The 21661-nt window shown below is 44.7% G+C and overlaps 1 protein-coding gene and 1 pseudogene across 4 annotated transcripts in view; one reads left to right on the forward strand and one right to left on the reverse strand.

Annotated features, from left to right (window-relative positions):
• The window catches only part of SIPA1L3 (signal induced proliferation associated 1 like 3), a 251283-nt gene that overhangs the window by 62841 nt on the left and 166781 nt on the right, over nucleotides 1-21661 (forward strand). The window lies entirely within an intron of this gene.
• On the reverse strand, nucleotides 9859-10104 carry LOC149994594 (V-type proton ATPase subunit e 1 pseudogene; annotated as a pseudogene).

Here is a 21661-nt window from a genome sequence, read left to right on the forward strand (position 1 = left end):
GAGGGAATAGCATATGTTTAACTCCCACCTCACATTCACACCAGAGCAAATGCTCATGAAGTGGAATGCTGGACATCTGTTCTATTTAAATTACTTGTCCATATTGCAGGGGATGGGCAGGGGCTTGTGAGGGGGTCAGGTGCATCATTGAGTATGTGGGAGGGAAACCTCTTTGTACAAATTTAATGCAACCTTTTTGTACCTTTATTCTGTGTCATAGATGTGTGGTTGACATCTCAAATGACTGGATGTTTTATGTTATATTGGAATGCTTGATTCTAAATGTCAGAAGTAACTCACTTTAGATAACCCAAGGCAAATGAGGGACTGTTTTATTGGCTCAGAATACAAGGTCATCAACAAAGAGAAGGTAGCTTAGGCATCAGAAGCAGGAAATCGCAGGACATGTATGCTGCGCTGGCAAAGGGATCTCCCCATTGTTTTGGTTGTGGGGATGGAAGAACAATGATGCTGATCATAATAATGGTTACAGCTTTTCTTGAGCACTTAATGTATGCCTGGCATTATTCATGGGTGAACTCATTTTACAACAGCCTTATGACTTAGATCCTACTGTGTCCCCATTTTCCTGATGTACAGTGATTAACACACACACACACACACACACACACACAGAGAGATCATATATAGTTATTCACAGCAGAGGTGAGATTCTGGCCTGTGCTCTTAATTAACCTTAGTGTTGCTGGGAGGGTGTAAGGTGAAATGCAGGAGTAGAAATTCTGGCCAGAGGAGTTGGTGTTTACTTTCATGCTCTTGTCCCCCAAGATTTTATTTTTTTTATTTTTTATGGATTTTATTTATTTATTTTTAGAGAAAGGCGGAGGGAGGGAGAAAAACATCCATGTGTGAGAGAATCATCAATCAGTTGCCTCTTGCACGCCCCCAACCAGGGACCTGGCCCATAACTCAGGCAGGTGCCCTGACTGAGAATTGAACCTGAGACCTTTCCATTTGCAGGACGATGCCCAATCCACTCAGCCATACCTTTTAGGGCCCCAGTATTTATTTTTAATGCTGACTTTTGGGTTTCTGTGATTGTGCCATCACAGACTCCCCTCCCTCTGTTCTGTGACCCAGTGGCACATCTCCTACTTCCTCAGTTCCACCATTTAAATGCTCAAGTGACTCTGCTGCTCTCTTCGTCGCCCTCATTTCTAGGTCAGCCCTTCACCTTGGTTTCTGTTTTAAGAGCCAGTGTTTTGCTCTTCTAGTTTTAAACATGATTCTTTTAAATTTGTTAGTGAATATTCACAATGCCCACAAGATGCCAGATCTGGGCCACCAGACACAAGCACATCATGAAGCAAAGCCCCCTCATGGAATTGACAGTCTGGAGGGGAGGCAAGCCTCTCAGACACTCAACAAATACCTTCACAAGCTCATTAGCCACTTGATGAACTCCATAAAGGAAAAATACAGGGAGCTAGGAGAGTATGTTAACCTGTGGAATGCAGGGCCTGACCCCTTAGGGGGGAGGGTTTTCTAAGCTCTGGTGAGGCTTAAAGCTGAATGCAAGGGGGAAGCAGTCCACCTTCGGCACCAGTTGGAAAGCACTAACACTGGTCATACCTCCCAATCTCACTGCACTCGAAGGAGACTGCCTCAAATCAAGGCTTTCCCACCTACTAGCAAGTCATAGCCTGTTGGGGCTCAGTTTCCTCACCTGTAAGAGGGGAGCAATAAAATGGTGCCCATTTTATTGGTGTCTGTGAGGCTTAAATGAGTTAGCATGTGTGTGTGTGAGTGTGTGTATACACACACTCACACACACACACACACACATATATAAGGCATTTAGAACAGTTGCTGGCTTGGAGCAAAGACTCCAAGAATGTTAATGAGTAATTAAAACTTGAATTTTGTGGGACTTGACACAGCTAATAGAAAATCAAAGAACCCAGCCTAGAATCAGAATCTAAATTAGGAAAGTGCTTGACAGGGGTTGCCAGACACGGGGATTTGGTGTAGGGGTCTGCCATGCAGCCACTGGATACCACCCCCCAGGAGGCATTCAAAAAATATGTAGGTGGTTTGGTCTCACAGTGAAGGGGAGGGGCACTACAGGAGTTTAGGACCTGGAGGCCAAGGTTATTAAATGTCCCCCAGTGCAGAGGATTGGGTTAGTAACAAAGGGTTACACCCAAAGAGCCAGCAGAAGCCCTCTGGGGTGGACCTCCTGCTCTCTTTCTCCTGTTGTGTTTTCCTCCCCAGGTAGAAAGATGGCTGCTCTTGCAGCTGCAGGCTGTCCCCAAATGCCCTGACCACTGACTACCTTCTAAAATGTTTATATGCTGTCCCTGCCCTGTAGCGTTTGGAAGCACTGCTGACTTGTCTGGCAGAACATGTGAAACCGAGTAAGTAGTCCCGGTTTATCAGTCAGGGTGCTTAGGTTGCAAGCAACAGAAACCAATGTGAGCCCCTGCAGCAAAAGTAAAACTTAAAAGCACCTCTGGGGCATTTCAAGGTGGGTTCAGGGCCATGTTCTTAGGGCCTTCCCATCCTGGGGACAGGGGAAGCTGTGGAGGGGAGCAGTGAAGAGCTGACTCTGTAGGTGCCCTCTTGGCCATGCATCCCAGCCTCAGTACTTATTCAGAAGTTTCCCAACTTTTCTGTGCCCCAGTTTTTCAGCTGGGGTTAAGAACAAGAGGCTTGCTGTGAGATTCAGTAAGTTGATACTTGAGACATTTAGAACAGTGCCTAGTACAGAATATGTGGCCAGATACATATTAGTGGCTATTTTTATTTTACTGCTGTTGTTATTACCATTATCATTTTTATCAGCAGCTTAAAATTCAAATTCCTCAAGTAGAGCAGCTGATTGGCCTAACTTGTATCATATGATTGGGCAGGGTCCCCTACAGATAGGAGGAATTGGGGAGGAATGGTTGTCCCCAGGACAAGAGGGCTGCCAACACCAGAAGTTGGGGCAGAGACACCAGGCAGGCCCGGATACCAGCTGTCCTCCATGTTCAGTAATTTGACCCAGTAAATGTTGGATATTTGCCTGTTTTATGCCATGGCTTGGGCTGAGTACAGAGGACACACAAGAGGCTGATTTCCCAGGTCCCTTCCTGAAGGTCTTAAAAGTTCAGAGGGAAACAGCTGGGGAATGAGGGTTCCTGTTAAGGCAAAGTGCCTAGAACAATGCCTGGCCCTTAGGAGATCAGTTAATATTTGTTGAATGAATAAACGCACAGAGAAATGCAGACAGTTTTGGGAAGACAGAACCAAAGCATGTACTCTGTGGTCACACTAATTATTTTACAAGAAGCTCATGTTTGCACCTGCAGGCTTCCAGAGTGATGTGCAGAGGGTGTCTTATCTGCTTGTCCTTGCACACAGTAGGTGTTTAATAAATGGCCACTTAATGATCTCATGAGTGCATGGCCCTACAGTTTTACAGTCAGGGACAGACCCAGACTTGGGAGAGCTGGCTGCCTTCTCCATTGAACCGGATGTGCAGACGTGGCTCCAGGATGCATCTCTGTGGAATGCGGTTGCTAATACAAATGAACTTCCTCACGTCACAAGGCATCTATTATGTGGACAGTTGGATGACTCACCGTGGGACTGGGCAGCCTCTCAAGAGGAATTTCATAGCTGCAGTTATGTTTCAGGCTTCCCTTCAGAGATGGGCTTTTCCCCAAGAATGACTTTTAATAAGAAAGATAACAATACCCAGCACTGTCCAGGTGCCTGACAGTGCACAGAGGATTAACCCATGAAATTGTCACAAAGCTCAAGAGGCCAGTATCCATGGTGCGAAGGCTCAGAGAAGTAAAACAACTTGCCAGTAGGATGCATAGCAAGTGAGGAAGGGGGTTGGGATTTTGGCCATGGTCTCTTACTCCAGAGCTTGGGTTTTTCATGCACAGCCTCCTTTCTCTCTTTAGCACTAACTTTAAAAATATATATTATTAATTTGCACATGGTACATTATTTAAAAGTAAAAAAGTCAACTTCCTTTCCATCCCTCCACAGAAGCAGCCACTGTGACCTGTCTCCTTTTAGAAATTCTCTATATACAACAAATATTCAATACATAAACATGGTAGTCACTCTACACCAAAGACAGCAGACTATAACCCATGGGCCTTATTTGGTTTGCTGCCTCTTTTTGTATGGCCCAGGAACTAAGATTTGTATTTGCATTTTTTAATGGTTGAAAAAAATCAAAAGAATAATTCATGACATGTTAGGTTTTATGAACTTCGGGGCTTAGTGTCTGTGAACAATGAGTTATTGGGGCACAGCCATCCTCACTCAAGTTACATATTGTCCATAGCTGCTTTTACACTATAACAGCAGAGTTGGGTCATTGCCACAGAGACCATATGGCACCAAAACTTAAAATATTTACTATCTGGCCCTTTATAGAAAAAGCTTGCTGATCCCTGCATTGCACACTTTCTTTCAGCACTAAGAGCACTTTTCTTGTACTGGTGTCTGTGTTCCTTCCCCCTTTACTCATTAATTTTATTTCATGGAAACAGAATCCAGCTGCAAGCTGGGGGCCAAGCCCATGTGTGTGGCCCAAGCCCATGTGTGTGGCTGGAGGTGGGTTGGTTGGTGCGTTCACTCTTGCTCACTGTAAGCATTTCTTGGGCACCAGCTGCACGCAGGCCCCTGGCTGGGAGCCAGAACAGGTAGGTCTAAGCCTGCCCTCAGGAATCCACAGGCCAGTGACGGAGTCAGACATTATCCTGCAGTTCCACAGGTAGATGTATTCAGCTCTGCAATCACAGGCCTTCTCTGACCTTCTGCTCATTTCCCGTGCTTTATTTTTATTTGTGACTTTTTCTTTAAAGTATGTATTTATATGCTTCAAAAGTTAATTCTGTGTGCATGCCCGGGTGTGCCTGTGTACGTAGACATATAAGTCTGTCCTCTACTACCCTTCCCCTGCCTACCTTGGAAGGTAAAAATAGATATTCATATCTATTTTGTTATACAAAATGTAGCCTACTCTACACTCTGTCCAGTACTTTGCATTTATTTATTTACTTACTTTATTTATCTGTTTATTTATTTTACCTAATAGCCCATCTTGGAGATCTCTCTTTATCCAGATAAGTGGCTTCTTCGAGAGCAGAGGGTAGGGGACTAAGGCTAAAGCAAGGGAGGAGGAGCCTGTTCTGGCTGCAAGGGCCTCATGATCAGGGGGCACCTGAGTGTCAGGTCCTGCTCTATTTCCTTCCATGCCCTGCTTTTCTCTGTGGCCAGGTACACGTGGCCTTTATCACATGTGGCCAAGGAGAGGCCAGGAATGTCCTTGAGAGTGGGTAATTGACTGTGGTTAATAATGAAAGAAAATTTCTCCTTGGAGCTGTTTTCATGAGGCATGATCTGGTGTCTAGGGGGTTGCAGGCCTATCCCTCTGGCCTCCACAATCCTTATCAATCATGTGACATATCCTATCGCCTCTTATCTTTTCGGTGGAGAAAGTTATGGTGTTAACCACAGCAGGTGTTTAGAGGGTAACACACACACACTGACTGCACTCAGTTCCAAGGATGCCACATAGTAAGTGCTTGGTGTGTGGTAGTGATAGCTTTGGTTATTTTTATAGGGCTGGCCTGGCTCATACTTGTTAGCGTAGTTCACAGTGAAGAGTGTTGATTAGGGAGCCTCATCACCTGGGCTCTTCTATCTGCACCGCCACTTTCTGTGTTGGGCAAGTTGATTAACTTCTATGTATTTGACTTCTGTCATCTATAAATGGAGGTGATATTCTAACCGTCTGGTCCTGTGCTGAGAAGAAAATGTGTTAACATTTGTATTGCACTTAAAATGGTGCATGGCGAGTAATGATATGCGCGAATGCCAGCGCTTACATTTATTTTACTGCACACCCTTTGCTTTCCATCAGGATATTTGTATGGCGGCCTCAGGGGAACTCAGTGCCAATGATGGCTGTGACACCACCATTTTAGGACAGCCGTTCCCTTCATTAGCACTAGCACTTCACCTTTTCCAAAGAACACCTTTCTGCAAATACGTGGTGCAAAGCATTGTCTATTTAGTCAGGAATGATAATCCCAAAAGACTCACTCCCCTTTGTATGTCATTGGCCTTGTAAAGTCACATGTCCACTCGAAACGGCAAGGAAGGTTGGGAAATCAAGTTTTCCTAATTGTCTCTCTTAGTAGAACACAAATATGACCATAGGCATGCTCAGCAAATATTTGCAAGCACCCAAACCCATTTACCAATCTGCCATTACAAGGGGCTCTCCTCCCAGCATTTTACGCATGTCCATGTTGTGGTCGATTTGCAGAAGGTGACCCAGAGAATGTGACAAAGTAGCTGGCCCCCAACCCAAAGTGCTGGAAGCAGACTTGTGAGGGACACATTTGTAAAACCTCTTGAGTTGTATCTGTCTAATCAGTGAAACTATTAAACCTCTTTGATCAAAGTTGAGAGGCAGGCTTTGGGAACTGGGCCTAGAGCAGCCAGAGAAAGGTTGCAGAACTGGTTTCTTCAGGCAGGTCTTTTTGCCTGCTTATCTGATTGCCTAGTAAACAATCCCATTGGCTCAAGAGGCCTTCCAAGTCATCTCCTCCCTTAGACTGGGCCTCTCTCTGAAGGTGGCTGGATCCTCTGGGACCAGGAAGTGCCTACTATGTGTCACATGCTGTTAAGAGTGCTGGAAATAATAAACCATACCTCGTAAATACTTCATGTTTGAGTCCAAACCACCGTATTAAAGCTAGTACCTAATCTTGATGGTGAAGGGTCTTGCCTTCAATTTGTAAAAAAAAAATTGCAACATCTGTGAAATGCAATAAAGCAAAGCACAATAAAACAATGTATGCCTGTAATAGGTAACATTTATTGGGCACTCACCGTATGCCAGGCGTTGCAGGTAGTAGGGTTAACTGATGTAATCCTCTCAGATCTGTGTTAGACCCATTATAGATGTGGGAAAAAATTAAAACTAAACTAAATTTTTAAAAAAAACTTATTTTGTATAATGTTTCATTTTTTAATTATGAATATTTCTTATCAGAATAACATGAACCTTTTCATTGATGCCTTATTTTGTTAGCCTGCTTTTTAAAAACAAAAAAACAACTTTACTTTTTGAGAGCAGTTTTAGGTTCATAGCAAAAGTGAGGGGAAGGTATAGAGATTTCTCATGATTTCCCATGTACCCCTGAAATCAAAAAAGGCAGCCTTCGTGCTACTTCTCTCTACCAGAACCAGTAAGTAGACGAGGATTAAATCTTTATGGGCACTTTATTCAGATGCTGGCCATTTGAGAAGACAGTAGATTATGTACCCTAAAAACAGTCTTAACATTTCATCTCGGGACTTCTGGCCAAGATGGAGGCATACATAGACGGACACGCTGCGTCTCCCTCCACAACTAAGAATACAACTACCTCAAAATTAGAAACAACCAGAAGTTCCAGAAAATTAAACTGCATGGAAGTCTAGCAAACAAAGATATAAAGAAGAAATACTCATCCAGACAGGTATGAGGGGCAGAGCTGGGGTGGAGAGGACACAGTGTGGTGGCAGCAGCAGCAGTGGCAGCAGTGGTGGCCGAGGCAGGCTGGCAGAAAGTGCAGAGTCACAGGTTTTAAACAGTCAGGAGGGACACCTGGGGAGCGTTCCCAGCTTCTCACTGGACCTCGCAGCTCACAGTCTCAGCACCAGGGAAACTCAAGCCTCATTGCTACTGACTGTGCAGACCAGTGGGGGCTGGGATGGAGGCAGAAACTGCCAGACTCTCAGCGGAGTCCGCTTGTTTAAAGGGCCTCCAGGGTCTTAGAACATCCGCAGACCCACCCACTCTGGGAACGACAGCCAGGGCAGCAGCTAGAGGGGCGTCAGTCCAGTACGGAAGTGGAAGAGGTGCCTGGAAAAGGTACAAGTGCTGGGAAGATGGCATAGTTTCCTCTGGGACCCCTCCCCCACATACAGCGCCACAACGTGGCGAAACAGGTCGCCCTGTATTGACGGATCCCTAAGGCTCTGCCCCTTAAACGTAACAGGAGCGGCACCTGTACCTGGGATGCAGAAGCAGACAAACACAGGAGCCTGTCAGAATGAGGAGACAGAGAAGTATGACCCAAAAGGGGGAACAGAACAAGGTTCCAGTGGGAGACCTGAGCGACAAGGAGACAGCCAACCTAACAGATGAGGAGATAGACAACCTAACAGACGCAGAATTCCAAACACTGGTGATAAAGATACTCACAGGCTTGACAGATACGCTTGAGTACGGCAAACGCATAAGAGAAGAAGTGAAACGAGGGAAAATCCACACAAAACCAATGGTGAAGGATGGGAACTGGGGTTCAAATCAGTGATTTGGAACACAAGGAATAAAAAAAACAGTCAACCAGTGCAGAATGAGGAAGCAAGAATTGAAAAAAATGAGGGAAACTTCCCAAATTTTGTGAAGGAGATGGACATACAGGTCCAGGAAGCACGGAGGGTCCCAGGCGAGCTGGAACCAGAGGGGACCACACCAGAACGCATCATGATTGAGATGCCAAAAGTGAAAGATAAAGACAGAGTCCTGGGGGCAGCAAGAGAGAGGCAGAGAGTTGCCTACGGGGGGGTGCCTATAGGACTATCAGCTGATTTCTCAGAGGACACTTTGCAGGCAGGAAGGGACTGGCAAGCAGTATTCAATGCGATGAAAGGCAGCCTGCAACCAGGACTACTCTATCCAGCAAGGCTATCATTTAGAATGGAAGGGCAGGTGAAGTGCTTCCCAGACAAGGTGAAGCTAAAGGAGTTTATCATCACCAAATGATATGAAATGTCAAAGGGACTTACTTAAGAAAAAGAAGATCAAAACTATGAACACAAATGACAACAAATTCACAACTATCAACAACTGAATATAAAAAGTAACAACAAAATCCAACTAAGCAAACCAGAATAGGAACAGAATCATAGGTGTGGGCATCATTTAGAGGGTTATTAGCTGGGGGGGTGGGGAGGGGTGAGAAATGGAGTTATGGTGCAGGGATTAAGAAGAATAATTGGTTTGTACAAAATAGACAGGGGGAAGTTAAGAATAGTATAGGAAAGGGTGAAGCCAAAGAACTTATATGCACGACCCATGGACATGAACTAAGGGGGTTAGGATTGCTGGAGGGAGGGTAGGTACTGGGCAGGGGGGAGCAAAGAAAAAAAAATCTCAAGTCAACGTTTTTTATAAGGAGAAGAAAAGGGTAGGTAAGGGGTTAGGAATTCAGGAAAAAAGATTAATCAGATAAATGTTGCAGTCCAGTGATTTTCTTAGTATCCCTTTATCAGCTGACCAGCAATTCTTCTTTTTTTCCTTTCCCCCATAGAAAGCAGGAAAATAATTTATTCCAAAAGATGGCAGAAGTAAGAAATTCATCCTGAAAGTATACTTTGGTATAATTCTGTTGGGACAGATCTCCCCTTGAACATGCTCTCCTATTGGCTGCAGCACTGGAGTGTTACTATCTCGTGACAGTTTTTAAACACTTCACTGATTCCCATGTCATGAGCAGGCAGGAGCCATCTTCAGATCCACAGGTTCCAAGGAGAGAGTGCATGTTTCTCAGAAGAATAGCACCTTCTATCTCAGAAGGATGCATACACATTTTACGTCATCAGCACAGATTAAGGAGGCACATAATTCATCAAAGTGTAAAAAACGTACAGGAAAAAATGCAGCATTGTAGAAGAAGGTATTCAACTGGGGTGTGAATGTTTAAGGCAGCTGATGACCAAAGCAGGCGAGTCAAAGAAGGTGGTCTGGGTTTAGAGGTAGCTTTGCATCTAGAGGAATTCTCTTCATGACCTCAGTGGCAGTGAGCACTGGAAAGCAGGTCTTCTTCCTCAAGGCCAGTGATGCTTAAGATACCAGATGGTTTCATTTTTCAACTGTGATCCAAAGAGAGAATGGAATTGGGCCAGAATTACAATCTATGAAAGGAGGCAGCAACAAACTGAACAGGTCACCAGCATGGTGATGATAACTCCCCGGTTGGGACCCTTAGGGATGAACCAGGGGATCAGGAGGCCGAAGATGCTCCAGAACATGCTCATCATGATCAGAGGTACCACGAGGCCACTGTATGCCATGGTTGCTGCTGGAGCTGTCAGCCCCTGCCCCACCACTGCACTTTGGTCCCACCCAGAAGTGACCAGCGACTCTATCTGTGTCCTGGTTGGCAGACATTCTCTCCCTGGAGCACGATGGCTCAGAATACCATCTTGATTGCTTGCACTCCTTCTGGGCACCTAAGTTGAATTGCTTGCAGGCCTCTTAGAGTCAGGTGGGTCCAGTCATGCATTCCAGTTCCTGGAACAACAGCTTGCATTAATCACTAAGCCTGTTAACTATAACTAAAGTTAAAAATTTTTAACTCTTGAGTTCCCCCATCACCCCCACTGATGCATAGCTTCCCCCATTATCAACATCCCCCACCAGAGTTTTGCATTTATTACAATTGATGACCCTGCACTGACACATTATTTTCGCCCAGAGTTTATGTTTTACATTGAGGTTCACTCTTGGTGTTGTACATTCTGTAAGTTTGGATAAATGATGGCATCAGACTATTTTCAGTGTCCTAAAAATCCTGTGTGCTCTGCCTATTCATCTCTCCCCCGACTAACTCCTGGCAGCAACCATCAGCTTTTTTACTATCTCCAGATCTTTTTATTTTCAAGAAGATAGAATGATTCACTATGTAGCTGTTTCAGATTGACCTCTTTCACTTAGTAATAAACATTTATGGTTCCACCATGTCTTTCCATGGCTTGAATGCACCACAGCTTATCCATTCACCCACTGAGTGACACCTTGGTTGCTTCCAGGTTTCGGCAATTACAAATAAAGCTGCTGTAAAACATCTATGTGCAGGTTTTTGTGTTGACATAGTATTCAGCTTACTTAGTACATACCAAGGAGCATGATTGCTGGATCATAGGATGAGTATGTTTAGATTTATAAGAAATTGTCAAACTGTCTTCCAAAGTGGCTAAACCATTCTGCATTCCCACCAGCAATGAATGAGAGTTTCTGTTGCTTCATATCCTTGCCAGCATTTGGTGGTGTCAGTGTTCTGTACTTGGGGCATTCTAATGGGTTTGTGGTGGTATCTTATTAATATTTTAATTTGCATTTTCCTGATGACATATAAAGTGGAGTATCTTTTCATATGCTTATTTGCCATCCATATATCTTCTTTGGTGAGGTGTCTGTTAAGGTCTTTGGCCCATTTTTAAATTGGATTGTTTGTTTTCTTGTAGAGTGTTAAGAGTTCTTTGTATATTTTGGGTAACAGTCCAAAATATTTTTGCAAATATTTTCTCCCAGTCTGGTTTGTCTTCTCATTCTCTTGACATTGTTTTTCACAGAGCAGTTTTTAATTTTAATGAAGCCCAACTTATCAATATTTTTTTCATATGGGTTGTGCCTTTGCTGATATATCTAAAAAGTCATACCTATGCCCAAGGTCATGTAGATTTTCTGCTATATTATTGGTTAGTTTTATAGTTTTACATTTTACATTTAGGTCTGTGATCCATTTTGAGTTAACCTGTTATGAAATGTGTAAGGTCTGTTTTCAGTCTTTTTTTTTTTTTTTTTTTTTTGGCCCGTAGATGTTCACTTGTACCAGCACCGTTTGTTGAAAAGGTTATCTTTGCTTCATTAGTATTGCCTTTGCTCCTCTATCAAAGAAGAGTTGACTGTAGTTATATAGGTTTATTTCTGGGTTCCAGTGATCTGTTTATATAAGTTGTATATTCTTTCACTAATACCACTGTTTTTATTCCTGTAGCTTTATAATAAGTCTTGATGCCAGGTAGTATCAGTCCTGACTTTGTTCTTTATCATTGTGTTGATTATTCTGGGTCTTTTGCCTCTCAGAATAACTTGCTGAGAGTTTGATTTGGATTACCTTGAACCTGTAGATCAAGTTGGGAAGAACTGACAATATTGACTCTTACTATTTATAAACATGGAATATTTCTCCATTTATTTAGTTCTTGTTTGATATATTTCATCAGTTTTATAGTTTTTCTCATACAACTCTTGTATTTTGTTATTTATGCGTATTTCATTTTGGAGGGTGTTAACATACATGGTTTTGTATTTTAATTTCAGATTCCTCTTGTTCATTGTTGGTATATAGGAAAGTGATTGACTTTTGATTAATAATCTGTGTTCTATAATCTTGCTATAAGTGCTTATTATTTGCAGGAGTTTTTTGTTTTCAAGTCTTTAGGATTTTCTATATAGTTGATCATATCATTCATGAACAAAGACAGCTTTATTTCTTCCTTCCCAATCTGTATACCCTTTTTTTTCTAGCTTTATTGAATTAACTAGGACTTTCAATATGATGTTGCAGCGTTTTTAAAAAAGATTTTATTATTTATTTTTAGAGAGAGGGGAAGGGAGAGAGAAAGGGAGAGAAACATCAATGTGTGAGAAATACATTGATTGGTTGCCTCTTACACACCCCCAACTGGGGACCTGGCCTGCAACCCAGACATGTGCCTTGACTGGGAATTGAACCAGCGACCTTTTGATTCACCAGCCAGCACTCAGTCCACTCAGCCACACCAGCCAGGGCACAGCGATTTTCAACCAATGCGCCACGGCACAGTAGTGCGCCACAAGAATGTTTAAAACGTGCAACACCTGACTGTTTAGTCAGGGGCACTGACAGAGGTTCCCTTAGACTGTCAAATTAGACAATGACAGGAGCCTGAACAACACCAGCAATCTGGTGTGAATGAATCAAAGTTATACCTTTTTTTTTTTTTTTTGCTAGATGGGCAAAAAATATATTTTTTGGTATACCACAGAATTTAGTAATTAGTTTATGTGTGCCATGAGATGAAAAAGGTTGAAAATCTCTGTGATGTTGAAAAGCAGTGGTGAGAAGGGACATCCTTGGTTGTTCCTGTTCTTAGAGAGAAAGTTTCAAACTTTTCACCATTAAGTATGATGTTATAAAATTGCCCTTTCAGTCATTAGTTCCCCAGGTCAAATATTTGGAGGGCAGGAAACTCGCATCCACTTACCTTTGTCCGAGGCTGACCATGCAATAGGTCTTTAAAATATGTCTGAATGACATAGTGAATGAATGACTCAACTCATGTGGTACTGTGAACAGCGAAATAGAACTTACTTGCAGTATCTTCTGAGCAGGTGTCAAATCAGTTAGGAATAGAGGGTAATGATTGAAAGAAGACTCTGGAACCACATGTTGGGGTTCAAATCCAGTTCTGCTACTTAATTACTGGGTAACCTTAGGCAAAGGACAGCATCTCTCAAGACCTCAGTTTTCTCATCTGTGAAGTGGGAATAATAATAGGACCTATCCTATGGGATGGAAGTGAGGCTTAAATGAGTTGGACTTTTAAAGTGTCTGGCACACAGGTACAAGTGTAGGTATCATCTGTTTCTCTTAGGTGTTATGTGGCAGTTTTGACTTGAAGAGAAATTGAGCCTTTGCTTCAAGTATGAGGAGAGAGAGACAAGCTCAGTTCCAAGGGAGATGAAGTTCAACTCCTGAGCCTGAGAACCAGTGATTTCAATCAAAAATGGCTGCTCAGCACTGATGTAAAATCAACCCTGATCAGTAAGCTTGCTTAGTACAGATATGATTACAATTAGAACTTCTGGAGTTGTGAGGAACTGTGTGTTCTTTGTGGGAGAAGTTGGAAGAAGGACACAGCCTGGCTGAATCTCCTGAGAAAATGAGTCACTTTCCCAGATATGCCCAGTTGCTGCAGTCTCAGGGAGCTCCGCTTTGAGTTCTATGCAGGGTGGGGCATGGCAGTGGTTAAGCCCTGCATTGTATTGGATCCTTACTAGTGTTAAAGTGTGACCTTGGGCAAGTGACCTGCTGTCCAAGCCTCCATGTCCATCTCTGCAAAATGAAAAAAAGTACAAGTTACTGTATCAGGAGCTTGTCAATGAGCTTTGAACTAATAAATCACCTTACACGGTTCCTGGCACCTAGTAGGTGTGCATTAAATGTTAGGTGTATTACTATATTGTTGTAATTGTTGTTGTTACAGTTGTGCTTTAGGTTTGGGTTTGGCACTCTACATATATCTCTGATGCAGACAACTCTATAGCAAACTACAGCATATCACCCTGGGGAACGCTCAAGATGATAATAGTTATTTCATTAACCAGAGTAGAAATAAAGATTTATGTAGTCATTCAGTAAATATTTATAGAGCTTCTTTGCCCTGGCTGCTGTGGCTCAGTGGATTGAGCATCGACCTGCGAGCCAAGTGTCGCTGCTTTGATTCCCAGTCAGGGCACATGACTAGGTTGCACGTCAGGTCCCCAGTTGGGGGCGCGAGTGAGAGGCAACCACACAGTGATGTCTCTCTCCCTCTCTTTGTCCTTTCCCCTCTCTCTAATAAAATAAAATAAAACAAAACAAACAAACAAATAAATAAGTTATTTATATATTTATAGAGCTTATAATCTGTGCCAAGCACTTTTGTAAGCTGAAAGGACACAGAGGACAAGACCCCCAGTCCCTGTCCTCCTGGAGTGCAAGGCCTGGTGGCAGGAGACAGACTAAAAAGAAACAGTATGTATCAGAGGGGATTCATAGTGCAGTGAAGAAACTTGGTAATACTATTTAGAAAAGCAGGACATTGTGATATTGTTACAGAACCCCTGGGCTGCTCCAATTGAAAACAAACCCACGGGCTCCTTAGTTAGGGGCCCGATTGCCAGCCGCCAAAATTATAACTCTCAATACCAGAGTTTAGTGAAAAGAAAAAGAATTGTTTATTTAACAGTTATACAGATTTAGTTATTTGCGGATTTCTGTTGTTAAGTCTTATGCTCTTTAAAACACCCACAAACACATATCCTTGCCTCCCCCTACCAAACCAGGCTAGCTTTAGAAAAGTTAGAGAAACTGTTTCCCTACTTTCCAAACAGTTCCGCTTTACCAGCAGCTGCCAGTCACTCAGTTCTGATTGGGGAGGTCCTTTCTGTGCTGTGGTGCCCTCCAGCTCTCAATGCAGGACGGCCTGGATTCTCAGCCTCCTTGCAAACTGCCTTCTTCCTGCAAACCACATGGATCTCCTCTCCTCAAAACCGCATGGCGAGAGCCTCTTAAAGCAGCCTGGAGACCCCTTCTCCAAGCCACATGGAGAAGGCCCCTTCAACAAGCCACGTGGAGGGAGCACACGAGAGAGCGAGAGCCCGAGAGCGCGAGAGCGCTAAAATGTCCGCAGCTGCTTCTATATCCCTGACTGCGTCCTCTGACGCAGTGGGCGTTGCAAACAGTTCTGACCATTGGCAGAACCCCACGTGGGCTCTGTGTGCTTTCTCCATACCCTCCCCTGGTTCAAGACCCCTCCCATCTACCTGAGGCTTTGGATGCATTAAAGCCATTTTGCCTGAGAAAGACACTAGCCACCAGCCTCAGGCATGTGGAGGCATTCTGAAAGCTGCTTCCTTCTCCCAATCCCCCAGCCGCAAACTCTGGGGATTTTTGAACTCCCCTGTTTCTGTAACAATATGTGTGTGGGGAGGGGTACCCTAAAGAGTGGAATCAGAAAGGGCTTGTCTGAGGAATGACATTTGACCCATGCTTGAAGGATGAAAAGGAGGCAGCCATGCAAAAAGTTGAAAAAAATAGGTGGCAGCGAGAACAGCATGTGCAAAGGCTTTGAGGTAGAAATGAGTCTGGCAATTGAAAGAGCAGAGAGGAGGCGCTTAAGTCGGGTGCACAAAGGTGAGAAGGTGGTGGAAAGGACTTGTAGGCCCTGAGTTTGCTCCCTGAAACCTCCACTTTCTTCCATCCCTGGGAGTGTTACAGAGGGAACCTGGCACAGATTCCATTAGTCCCATCTGGGGTTGTCAAAACTGTTACAGGGAGAAAGGAGGTTCTTTCACGTGGCGTGTTGGTGTAAAACCCAACAACTAGTGTTGAGGAAAACAGGTCTTTATTTACAATATTCCAGCCTGGGGAGGGCAGTGAGCACCTCAGCTCAGAGCCCTGTTCTCCCACAGGACCCAGCACTTCCCTTGCTCCCCAAAAGGTTAGAAGCCAAAGCTATGCCCCATTCCTTATCTGTCAGCTCTCTCCTTCAGGATCTGGGGTGCGATGTCATCAGCCTCCATATAACAGTCCAGGAAAACGTGCCATGTTGCATTGGATCATGGTTCTCTCTTTGCCCTTTCAAAGTCGCATGGAGTTCCTCTCTCCCTTTCAAAGCCGCATGGAGTTCCTTCTCTGCCCTCCTGGAAACCGTGTGGATCTCCTCTCTTCTTCTCAAAGCCGCATGGAGATCTTCTCTACCCTCCTTGCAAACCGCGTGGATCTCCTCTCTTCTCTAAAATGTCCGCCACCTATTTTTAAATCCCTGACTGCCGTCCTGTGACTCAGTGGGTGTGGTAACCAGTTCTGACCATTCACAGAACCTTGTGCAGGCTCTGTATGCTCTTTCCACACCATTTCATGGTCAAAACCCCTCCCATCTCCTTGGGGCCTTGGAAGAACCAAAGTCATTTGCGTAACTAAGAAACTAGCTACTAGCCATAGTCATTCAAAGGCATCTTAAAAGCTGTTCCCTTTTCCCTATTCCCAAACCCGCAGGCTCTGAGGATTTTTGGGGACCCCCACTCTGTAACAGGAGTATTTGGAGAGAAGGGAAGAACTGTGGGGAGCTGACTTTGGCATCTAGAAAGAAGTATGGGGGTACCAGAAGACAGGCCCCTCCCTTGATCCTACCAGACTTTTGTAGTCCCTGACCCAGAGGCTGCAGGTCGTTTTAAGTAAGAGACTCTTCACTCCATGGCTGGGTTCTCTTACTTCCCATTTGTCCCAAAGGTGGCCCAGCTGTGCTGTCACGCAAAGCCTTGATGCTCTATGCCCAAAGCCCACTTTCTTCCCCAAAGTAGGCCAGCTGAAAGCTAGCTGCCCTGGAGAAGTACCAGAAAGCGTCCCAGCCAAACCCAGCCTGCTTAAGGGTGTGAGGCATTAATGAACTCTTCTGTTTGTGCCAAAGGTGAGGAGGGTATTAAAGCACCAGAATTTGGTGGAATAGAGCAGCAGGTAGGAGCCTGGACTCTGGGTTTCAGCTCTGGCTCCACCACCTACCACCTATATGACCTGGGGCAAATAACATATCTGTGACTCCTTGCCTTGGCTTTCTCATCCGTAGAATGGGGATAATCGTTTCTATGCTTTAGAACAGTACACACAGGAAGTGCTGCCTGTTATTACCATCTCCTTCCTATTTTAAGTCACAGTGAGATGAGTTTCTCTCTCCTCTAGTTTCTTGTCAACAGTTAAGACGCTTGGGTTTCAATTCTGTTTCTCCATATCAGTTGGTTCTTGCCCAGGAGCTTGTGTATGGCAAACAGCCAGATCTCAGGTGCCACAAGCCCTGTTTCAGTGGGGACAGGTTATTCAATGCCAAGAAGCTGAGAGTGGTCAGGATATTTGTTACCAGAGATTGGGGACTATGTGGAGCCTCTGCCACGGTGACTGCTCCTGCCTGCCAGGGGGAAAACTGCTTCCCCCAGAGCAGTGCTCTCTGCTCTCGACCTTTGGCTGAGTGTGAGAACCAGAGAGAACTGTTAGCATTCGCCCTGGCCTCCCCTCTCCCCAAAGGGATGGAGATTTTTCAAAACTCCTGAATGGGCTACCAGGATTTTCAGTCACTGAATATACCTGAGAACCATCTGGGGGTCTTGTTAAAATTCAGTCATCGCACAATGCACAGGACAGCCCCAAAAGAAAGAATAATCTGGCCCCAAAGTTAATAGTGTTGAGGTTATAAAACACTGGGTCTAGGCTCTAAAGCTGTAACTAGATTTGGTAAAAAAAAAAAAAAAAAAAAAGGAGACTGGGGTTGAGTGTGGGGTCTGAGCTTCCACAGGCTGAGAAGCCAAATTCTGCATTTCTGAGGATTTCCAGGTGATACTTAGGCCACTGGATGCCCTGCTCCCTGGACCACATTTTGAGGCTCAAAAGCCTAAAAGTCTGATGTATGCGCTGCAGAATTCTGAAATGGGGTCACTTCTTGTGTTTCTCCCCCTTCCTGTCTCTTCTGGTTGCTGAACTGCTCTGGAGTGTTGGAGTCATTTTATACCATAAATTGATCTCTGACCACATGCCAGGGGGCAGGGATGGAGACTTGTTTTTTTTTTTTTTTTTTTTGGTCTCTTAGGCCTGGCAGTAGTAGGTACTCTTGATAAGTAGATCCAGAAACCTCATTTTTTTAAAAAATTTATTCATTCACTACTTATCATTTGGGGCAGGGGTTTTGTGTGTTGGGCAATGCCTTGGGCATGGATGGGAAAGCAGCCAATAGGATAGTTGGAGGATTCTCTTTACACAGGACCCTGGTCATGGGGTGAATGAACATTTATTGTGCCGTTTCTCTGGGGTCTGGAATGCTAGCCTTGCCTTTAGAGAGCTTTCTGTTCTGGTTGGAGTGAGGATGAAGAATAAACACACAAACAGCTGAAAATGGCCAAATAATTCTAAATGGACTATAATTATTGCTCTTTCACAGCTGGTCAGCAGGAACCCTGTCCCCAACTGTAAACTAATGTGTCGTTTGCCACCAGCAGGCCAAGGAGTCCTTTGAAGAGAGTCTGCTTTTATTTGATGTGTAGCTGGTGGGTGATCACAGGGTCTTAGGGGCCCAGTGGGCATCTCTGTTCATCTAAAGGGTATGAGTTTAATTGGGCCACTCATACTAACAGTGGTGAACAGTTATATGGCTATAAGTGGCAGACCCTACTCTAAATGTTTTTTTTTTATTTTTTATTTTTTTATTCCCCTTTTCCAGATGAAGAAGCTGAGGCATAGGGTTGGGGGAACGTAACTTGTCCAAGGTTGCCCAGCTAGTAGTGGTAAAGCCGGGATAAGAGCCCAGGCCATGTGGCTTTAGAGTTCTCACTCTTAAGCACTCTGTAGACACATTGGATGGTTGGACAGAACCAAGATTGTTCACTGGTTGATCTGTCTGGGGATGCAACGAAGACCCTGCCAGTGCAGAAAGGAGCAGAGTCCCAATTTCAGATCTTTAGGGAAGAAACACCCCCAGAACAAAGGCCAGGGAGAAAAATCTAAGGGCAGGCCTGGGAAAGAGTAATGTCACTGGTCGATCACCATCACCCTGAAAGCCCTGGCCTGGCTCCTGGACTCCACCTACACACAAATTACTGAGAAAGGGGGGTTGGGGTGTCAGTGACTCTCCTGCAGAGAGTAGCAGGTACCAGGAGTGCAGCTGCTGAGCTTTCCCGCTGTGCGGAATTGGCCAGGGCTTCCTGTCACTGTGACACTGTTGCAGAGATGACAGTCCACCATGATTTCTTGGAGCTGAAGGCTAATTTCTCTTAGGGGCTTGCTGGGAACAGGGCGGAGATTTGGGCCCTTTGGAGTTTAGGTAATGGCTTTGGAGTCACAGTGTAGGCAGCAGTGTCCTGGCTCCACCCTGTACTAGCTATGTGACCTTGGCTAGGTGACTTCACCTCTCTGAGCTTCAGGCTCTTCATTTTTAAAATACTTGCCTCATTGAGGTATGTGTGTATCGGGGTGGAGGTGGTAATTCACTGAGGTCACCTCATGTAAAGTTCAGAGCCAGGCACTTCCTGAGTGCTCAGAGCAGAGGAGAGATTATGTCATAGAAGGCAGTGTCTTTGAGTACTTAAGGCAAGGCCTCTGGAACCACTACTTCCAGCTCCATGGCCTTGGGCCAGTGGCTTTAGCCTCTGCAGCTGCATTTCCTCATATTAGAACAAGGACAACGTTAGTCCCTTCCTCATTATTATGGATACTGTGAGCGTCCAGTGACTCAGTACCTGTGAAGCGTTTATTATAGGGCCTGGCACTTATGGAAAGTGTTAACTGTCAGGATTATAGCTATTGGTTAAGAATGTGGGCCTGAGACCTAGAAACCTTGCACAGAATAATGTTATGAATGAGTTGGTTTTAGGAAACTCCACTTTGATCAGCCAGCTCCGCTTTGGGCATGAGAGATGGTGACATGAGGTTCCATTTGGTTGTGGCAGGGACTCTTTTCCTCCTCTCACAGGAGAGTTGGCCTTTCATGGCTGACTTAACATGAGCTAAAAGGGGAGACAATGAGAAAGTCGGGTGGTGGAGGTAGACCAGGGCCTCAGGGAGTAAAGGAGGGTTCAATTCTTGTTCCCATACTTGCTGGCTCTGTGGTTAGTTGTACAGGGTAAGAATGAGCATGGGGATCAGCAGCCCTGGATCCCAGGTGCTCCAGTGGTGTGGCTTTAGGTGAGTTCCTCAGACTCACTCAATACCAATATTCAGTCAGCACAGAACTTGGTCATTGTTGACTCTTCTAGAAGCAGCAGGGTAGGGAGCAGGTTAGAAGGATAGGCTCCCGGGTCATCATCATATGCAAATGGTGGGACCTTGAGCAAGTGACTTGAAGAAACTGCTGCTCTAGTGTCCTCATCTGTGAAATGGGAGTAATACCATCCACTTGGCATGATGCCATGTGAGGATCATGAATTATTCTATATAAAGTACTTAAAGCAGCACCTGGCACAGAAGAAGTCCGCAGTATGCATTGGCTGTTATTACTGCTATTGTTACTAACCCATCCTAGCAGACGACGTAAGGGGCAAGTATAAACCATGGCTATGTTCCAGGGAACAGAGCCCTGATGGAGGAGTTTGGGAGAGGCCTCAGCCTCTGGAGGGCTTGCTCAGAGATAAAGTTCGAGCTTTTGTGTTTCTAGAATATAAGTGACAGCGTGTGCAAAGGAAGGGAATAGGAGTGCGCTGACAAGGAATAATATCTTACTGCCATAGGGACAGTTTCCCAAGATCAGATTATTCCACTAGATAATTTGAGGTGGTGGTGTATGAATAAACACTTTAATAGTAATACTTTTATTTTCATGCATAACAGGAAAAGAATTTCAGTAGCACACCAACCCAGTACTCCATGGCTGCTTCTGCTTTGGGTGAGGCCAATGTTGGTATGTAAGCCAAAATAAAAGTGAGTACAGCGAAAGAAAAGTGCAAAGTAAGTAGCTGTATAGGAGGTCAGAGGATATGGTAAAGATAGTGCTGGTGCATATAGATCTTGGCAAACAGAAATGTGGCAACAGGAGAAAGGGCTCTGAGCTGGGCTTTGATCTGCTTTTTCAACCGTGGAAAGGCTCTGGCTCCCTTGGGATGTTGCTGAGCTGTTGGGTCCCCTTTCCCTTTCCGCCTTGGCCTTTTCATGCCATTGAAGACTGGGTTGCAGCCACCTCAGAGTGGAGCAGCAGTCTGGCAGCTCTAGTTGCCTACATCAGAGATGACAGTGCAGGTGATGAAATGTACCAGTGTCTGCTGCTGGCACCTTTGCTCTCTTCAGTGGGATGTAGAAACTGTGGTGGGTCTTTGAAAGGCTAGTTGTCAGAATGGTAATAATCTTTAACCAACATTGAATGAGTGCCAGCAATGTGCTAAGTGCTTTACATACATGGTGGCATTGAACCCTCACTCTTTAAGGCAATCTGTCAGCTGGAACACATTGGACTGCAGGTGACAAGATGCCTGGTGAATCTTGGCTGAGCACTGGAGACGATTCATTCTCTCACTGCAAAGCGTGGGGGTGACAAGCTCCAGTTTAGGGCAGAGGCTCATTGACACCCT

The sequence above is a fragment of the Furipterus horrens genome, unplaced genomic scaffold, assembly GCF_987537825.1.
Source record: "Furipterus horrens unplaced genomic scaffold, mFurHor1.1.pri manual_scaffold_13, whole genome shotgun sequence".
NCBI classification, from domain to species: domain Eukaryota; kingdom Metazoa; phylum Chordata; class Mammalia; order Chiroptera; family Furipteridae; genus Furipterus; species Furipterus horrens.